This window comes from Lolium perenne, chromosome 1 (genome assembly GCF_019359855.2).
Source record: "Lolium perenne isolate Kyuss_39 chromosome 1, Kyuss_2.0, whole genome shotgun sequence".
NCBI lineage: Eukaryota > Viridiplantae > Streptophyta > Magnoliopsida > Poales > Poaceae > Lolium > Lolium perenne.
This window is the reverse complement of record NC_067244.2, coordinates 17,926,325-17,934,112: the sequence shown is the minus strand read 5'-3', so window position 1 is coordinate 17,934,112 and position 7,788 is coordinate 17,926,325.

Genomic DNA, 7,788 nt, shown 5'->3' with positions numbered 1-7,788 from the left:
TCAACTGGTCAGAGCAGGCCATCACCTTTGATCACCTCGACACACCGGCTGTCCTGCCAAAGCCGGGCAGCTACGCCATGGTCCTCGACCCCACCATTGGCACAAGCCGGCGCAGAGTGCGCTTCTCGCGCGTTCTCATCGACGGCGGCAACAACATCAACATCCTCAAGCTGGGCATCCAGGAGAGTGAGCTGCGCCCCACCCCCACCGTCTTCCACGGCATCGTTCCGGGTCATTCATGCCAACCGATTGGCCAGATCACGCGTGAGGTCATGTTCGGCAAGACGGACCACTTCCGCACAGAGAAGTGGTGCCCCACTATGGGTACCTGAAGATGAAGGTGGTGGATTCGGTCAGTCCCTACCATGCGCTCCTAGGCCGTCCGGATCTTACCAAGTTCATGGCGGTGCCCCACTATGGGTACCTGAAGATGAAGCCGCCGGGCCCAAAAGGGGTCATCACCGTAGCCGGCGACTATCGCCGCTCCATGGAGTGTGCCACACAGAGCTCCAAGATGGCTCAAACGCTGGTCATTGCTACCGAGAAGCAGCTCATCCACGACGCCGTCGCCATGGCCAAAGCCGCGCAGACGGACATGACGACTGTAGGCAACCCGGCTGGGACGACTCACTTCCAGCTGGCGAACGACACGAAGAAGATCCTGCTGGACCCGGTGATAACGCGTGAAGCACACGTCCGTTGGGAACCCCAAGAGGAAGGTGTGATGCGTACAGCAGCAAGTTTTCCCTCAGTAAGAAACCAAGGTTATCGAACCAGTAGGAGATGAAGGCCACGTAAAGGTTGTTGGTGAAGGAGTGTAGTGCGGCGCAACACCAGGGATTCCGGCGCCAACGTGGAACCTGCACAACACAATCAAAATACTTTGCCCCAACTTAACAGTGAGGTTGTAAATCTCACCGGCTTGCTTTAAACAAAGGATTAAACGTATGGTGTGGAGAACGATGTTTGTTTGCAAAGAACAACAGAGAACAATGATTGCAATAGATTGTATTTCAGATGTAAAAGAATGGACCGGGATCCACAGTTCACTAGTGGTGTCTCTCCAATAAGATAAATAGCATGTTGGGTGACCAAATTACAGTTGGGCAATTGACAAATAGAGAGGGCTGATACGCGTACAACACGCGTCCGTTGGGAACCCCAAGAGGAAGGTGTGATGCGTACAGCGGCAAGTTTTCCCTCAGTATGAAACCAAGGTTTATCGAACCAGTAGGAGCCAAGAAGCACGTTGAAGGTTGATGGCGGCGGGATGTAGTGCGGCGCAACACCAGAGATTCCGGCCCCAACGTGGAACCTGCACAACACAACCAAAGTACTTTGCCCCAACGAAACAGTGAGGTTGTCAATCTCACCGGCTTGCTGTAACAAAGGATTAGATGTATAGTGTGGATGATGATTGTTTGCAGAAAACAGTAAAATAGTATTGCAGTAGATTGTATTTCAGTATAGAGAATTGGACCGGGGTCCACAGTTCACTAGAGGTGTCTCTCCCATAAGATAAACAGCATGTTGGGTGAACAAATTACAGTTGGGCAATTGACAAATAAAGAGGGCATGACCATGCACATACATATTATGATGAGTATTGTGAGATTTAATTGGGCATTACGACAAAGTACATAGACCGCTATCCAGCATGCATCTATGCCTAAAAAGTCCACCTTCAGGTTATCATCCGAACCCCCTCCAGTATTAAGTTGCTAACAACGGACAATTGCATTAAGTATTGCGCGTAATGTAATCAGTAACTACATCCTTGAATATAGCACCAATGTTTTATCCCTAGTGGCAACAGCACATCCATAACCTTAGAGGTTCTTGTCACTCCTCCAGATTCACGGAGACATGAACCCACTATCGAGCATAAATACTCCCTCTTGGAGTTACTAGCATCAACTTGGCCAGAGCATCTACTAATAACGGAGAGCATGCAAGATCATAAACAACACATAGACATGACTTTGATAATCAACATAACAAGTATTCTCTATTCATCGGATCCCAACAAACGCAACATATAGAATTACAGATAGATGATCTTGATCATGTTATGCAGCTCACAAGATCCGACAATGAAGCACAATGGGGAGAAGACAACTATCTAGCTACTGCTATGGACCCATAGTCCAGGGGTAGACTACTCACACATCACTCCGGAGGCGACCATGGCGGCGTAGAGTCCTCCGGGAGATGAATCCCCTCTCCGGCAGGGTGCCGGAGGCGATCTCCTGAATCCCCCGAGATGGGATTGGCGGCGGCGGCGTCTCGATGGGTTTTCCGTATCGTGGCTCTCGGTGCATGGGGGTTTCGCGACGGAGGCTTTAAGTAGGCGGAAGGGCAGGTCAGGGGGCCACACGAGGGCCCCACACCACAGGTCGGCGCGGCCAAGGGGCAGGCCGCGCCGCCCTAGGGTTTGGCCACCTCGTGGCCCCACTTCGTCTCCTCTTCGGTCTTCTGGAAGCTTCGTGGCAAAATAGGACCCTGGGCATTGATTTCGTCCAATTCCGAGAATATTTCGTTACTAGGATTTCTGAAACCAAAAACAGAAAACAAGAATCGTCACTTCGGCATCTTGTTAATAGGTTAGTTCCAGAAAATGCACGAATATGACATAAAGTGTGCATAAAACATGTAGATAACATCAATAATGTGGCATGGAACATAAGAAATTATCGATATGTCGGAGACGTATCAGCATCCCCAAGCTTAGTTCTGCTCGTCCCGAGCAGGTAAGACGATAACAAAGATAATTTCTGGAGTGACATGCCATCATAACCTTGATCATACTATTTGTAAAGCATATGTAGTGAATGCAGCGATCAAAACAATGTATATGACATGAGTAAACAAGTGAATCATATAGCAAAGACTTTTCATGAATAGTACTTCAAGACAAACATCAATAAGTCTTGCATAAGAGTTAACTCATAAAGCAATAATTCAAAGTAAAGGCATTGAAGCAACACAAAGAAAGATATAAGTTTCAGCGGTTGCTTTCAACTTCAACATGTTTAATAGTATACTACAAGTTACAAGTTACAAGTTTCAACGGTAGTAATAAAGCATATGTATCATGTAAATTATATCTTACAAGTTGCAAGCCTCATGCATAGTATACTAATAGTGCCCGCACCTTGTCCTAATTAGCTTGGACTACCGGATCATCGCAATGCACATGTTTTAACCAAGTGTCACAAAGGGGTACCTCTATGCCGCCTATACAAAGGTCTAAGGAGAAAGCTCGCATCGGATTTCTCGCTATTGATTATTCTCAACTTAGACATCCATACCGGGACAACATAGACAACAGATAATGGACTCCTCTTTTATGCATAAGCATGTAACAACAATTAATTTTCTCATTTGAGATTGAGGATATATGTCCAAAACTGAAACTTCCACCATGAATCATGGCTTTAGTTAGCGGCCCAATGTTCTTCTCTAACAATATGCATGCTTAACCATAAGGTGGTAGATCTCTCTTACTTCAGACAAGACGAACATGCATAGCAACTCACATGATATTCAACAAAGAATAGTTGATGGCGTCCCCAGAAACATGGTTATCGCACAACAAGCAACTTAATAAGAGGTAAAGTGCATAAGTACATATTCAATACCACAATAGTTTTTAAGCTATTTGTCCCATGAGCTATATATTGCAAAGGTGAATGATGGAATTTTAAAGGTAGCACTCAAGCAATTTACTTTGGAATGGCGGAGAAATACCATGTAGTAGGTAGGTATGGTGGACACAAATGGCATAGTGGTTGGCTCAAGGATTTTGGATGCATGAGAAGTAATCCCTCTCGATACAAGGTTTAGGCTAGCAAGGTTATTTGAAACAAACACAAGGATGAAGCGGTGCAGCAAAACTCACATAAAAGACATATTGAAAACATTATAAGAATCTACACCGTCTTTCTTGTTGTTCAAAACTCAATACTAGAAGTTATCTAGACTTTAGAGAGACCAAATATGCAAACCAAATTTTAGCATGCTCTATGTATTTCTTCATTAATGGGTGCAAAGCATATGATGCAAGAGCTTAAACATGAGCACAGCAATTGCCAAGTATCACATTATCCAAGACATTATAGCAATTACTACATGTATCATTTTCCAATTCCAACCATATAACAATTTAACGAAGAAGAAACTTCGCGATGAATACTATGAGTAGAAACTAAGGACATACTTGTCCATATGCTACAGCGGAGCGTGTCTCTCTCCCACAAGGTGAATGCTAGGATCCATTTTATTCAAACAAAACAAAAAACAAAAACAAACCGACCCTCCAAGCAAAGCACATAAGATGTGACGGAATAAAAATATAGTTTCAGGGGAGGAACCTGATAATGTTGTCGATGAAGAAGGGGATGCCTTGGGCATCCCCAAGCTTAGACGCTTGAGTCTTCTTAGAATATGCAGGGGTGAACCACCGGGGCATCCCCAAGCTTAGAGCTTTCACTCTCCTTGATCATGTTGCATCATACTCCTCTCTTGATCCTTGAAAACTTCCTCCACACCAAACTTAGAACAACTCATTAGAGGGTTAGTGCACAATAAAAATTAACATGTTCAGAGGTGACATAATCATTCTTAACACTTCTGGACATTGCATAAAGCTACTGGACATTAATGGATCAAAGAAATTCATCCAACATAGCAAAAGAGGCAATGCGAAATAAAAGGCAGAATCTGTCAAAACAGAACAGTTCGTAAAGACGAATTTTAAAATGGCACCAGACTTGCTCAAATGAAAATGCTCAAATTGAATGAAAGTTGCGTACATATCTGAGGATCACTCACGTAAATTGGCATAATTTTCTGAGTTACCTACAGAGAATTTTGCCCAGATTCGTGACAGCAAAGAAATCTGAAACTGCGCAGTAATCCAAATCTAGTATGAACTTTACTATCAACGACTTTACTTGGCACAACAAAACACTAAACTAAGATAAGAAGAGGTTGCTACAGTAGTAAACAACTTCCAAGACACAAAATAAAAACAAAGTACTGTAGTTAAAACCATGGGTTGTCTCCCATAAGCGCTTTTCTTTAACGCCTTTCAGCTAGGCGCAGAAAGTGTGTATCAAGTATTATCAAGAGACGAAGTGTCAACATCATAATTTGTTCTAATAATAGAATCAAAAGGTAACTTCATTCTCTTTTTAGGGAAGTGTTCCATACTTTTCTTGAGAGGAAATTGATATTTTATATTACCTTCCTTCATATCAATGATAGCACCAACAGTTCGAAGAAAAGGTCTTCCCAATATAATGGGACAAGATGCATTGCATTCAATATCCAAGACAACAAAATCAACGGGGACAAGGTTATTGTTAACGGTAATGCGAACATTATCAACTTTCCCCAAAGGTTTCTTTGTAGAATGATCAGCAAGATTAACATCCAAATAACAATTTTTCAGCGGTGGCAAGTCAAGCATATTATAAATTTTCTTAGGCATAACGGAAATACTTGCACCAAGATCACATAAAGCATTACAATCAAAATCTTTAACCTTCATCTTAATGATGGGCTCCCAACCATCCTCTAGCTTTCTAGGAATAGAGGCTTCGCGCTCTAGTTTCTCTTCTCTAGCTTTTATGAGAGCATTTGTAATATGTTGCGTGAAAGCCAAATTTATAGCACTAGCATTAGGACTTTTAGCAAGTTTTTGCAAGAACTTTATAACTTCAGAGATATGGCAATCATCAAAATTCAAACCATTATAATCTAAATCAATGGGATCATCATCCCCAATGTTGGAAAAAATTTCAGCAGTTTTATCACGAGGTTTAATGAGCTTTAGCAATTTCGAGCGGTTTCTCGCGCTTTGCATTAGAAGTGGAAACATTGCTAACACCAATTCTTTTATTATTAATAGTAGGAGGTGCAGCAACATGTGTAGCATTAGCATTACTAGTGGTGGTAATAGTCCAAACTTTAGCTACATTCTTCTCTTTAGCTAGTTTTTCATTTTCTTCTCTATCCCACGTAGCACGCAGTTCAGTCATTAATCTTATATTCTCATTAATTCTAACTTGGATGGCATTTGCTGTAGTAACAATTTTATTTCAATATCCCTACTAGGCATAACTTTCGATTTCAAAAGATCAACATCAAAGGCAAGACTATCGACTCTAGAAGCAAGTATATCAATTTTCCCAAGCTTTTCTTCAACAGATTTGTTAAAGGCAGTTTGTGTACTAATAAATTCTTTAAGCATACCTTCAAGTCCAGGGGGTGTGTTCCTATTATTATTGTAAGAATTCCCATAAGAATTAGCATAACCGTTACCATTATTATAAGGATATGGCCTATAGTTATTACTAGAATTGTTCCGATAAGCATTGTTGTTGAAATTATTATTTTTAATGAAGTTTACATCAACATGTTCTTCTTGTGCAACCAATGAAGCTAACGGAGCATTATTAGGATCAACATTAGTCCTATCATTCACAAGCATAGACATAATAGCATCAATCTTATCATTCAAGGAAGAGGATTCTTCAACAGAATTTACCTTCTTACCTTGTGGAGCTCTTTCCGTGTGCCATTCAGAGTAGTTGATCATCATATTATCAAGAAGCTTTGTTGCTTCACCAAGAGTGATGGACATAAAGGTACCTCCAGCAGCTGAATCCAATAAATTCCGCGAAGAAAAATTTAGTCCTGCATAGAAGGTTTGGATGATCATCCAAGTAGTCAGTCCATGTGTTGGGCAATTTTTCACCAAAGATTTCATTCTTTCCCAAGCTTGAGCAACATGTTCACTATCCAATTGTTTAAAATTCATTATGCTACTCCTCAAAGATATAATTTTAGCAGGGGGATAATATCTACCAATAAAAGCATCCTTGCATTTAGTCCATGAATCAATACTATTCTTAGGCAGAGATAGCAACCAATCTTTAGCTCTTCCTCTTAATGAGAAAGGGAACAATTTTAATTTTATAATGTCACCATCTACATTTTTATATTTTTGCATTTCACATAATTCAACAAAATTATTAAGATGGGCAGCAGCATCATCAGAACTAACACCAGAAAATTGCTCTCGCATAACAAGATTCAGTAAAGCAGGTTTAATTTCAAAGAATTCTGCTGTAGTAGCAGGTGGAGCAATAGGTGTGCATAAGAAATCATTATTATTTGTGGTTGTGAAGTCACACAACTTAGTATTTTCAGGAGTGCCCATTTTAGCAGTAGTAACTAAAGCAAACTAGATAAAGTAAATGCAAGTAACTAATTTTTTTGTGTTTTTGATATAGCAATCAAGATAGCAAATAAAGTAAAACTAGCAACTAATTTTTTTGTATTTTGATTTAGTGCAGCAAACAAAGTAGTAAATAAAACTAAGCAAGACAAAAACAAAGTAAAGAGATTGGGATGTGGAGACTCCCCTTGCAGCGTGTCTTGATCTCCCCGGCAACGGCGCCAGAAAAAGAGCTGTTGACGTGGGAGTTAAAAATCTTTGTGGTGTAACTTTTCTTCGTTCCCCGGCAACGGCGCCAGAAAAAGTGCTTGATACGCGTACAACACGCGTCCGTTGGGAACCCCAAGAGGAAGGTGTGATGCGTACATCGGCAAGTTTTCCCTCAGTATGAAACCAAGGTTTATCGAACCAGTAGGAGCCAAGAAGCACGTTGAAGGTTGATGGCGGCGGGATGTAGTGCGGCGCAACACCAGAGATTCCGGTGCCAACGTGGAACCTGCACAACACAACCAAAGTACTTTGCCCCAACGAAACAGTGAGGT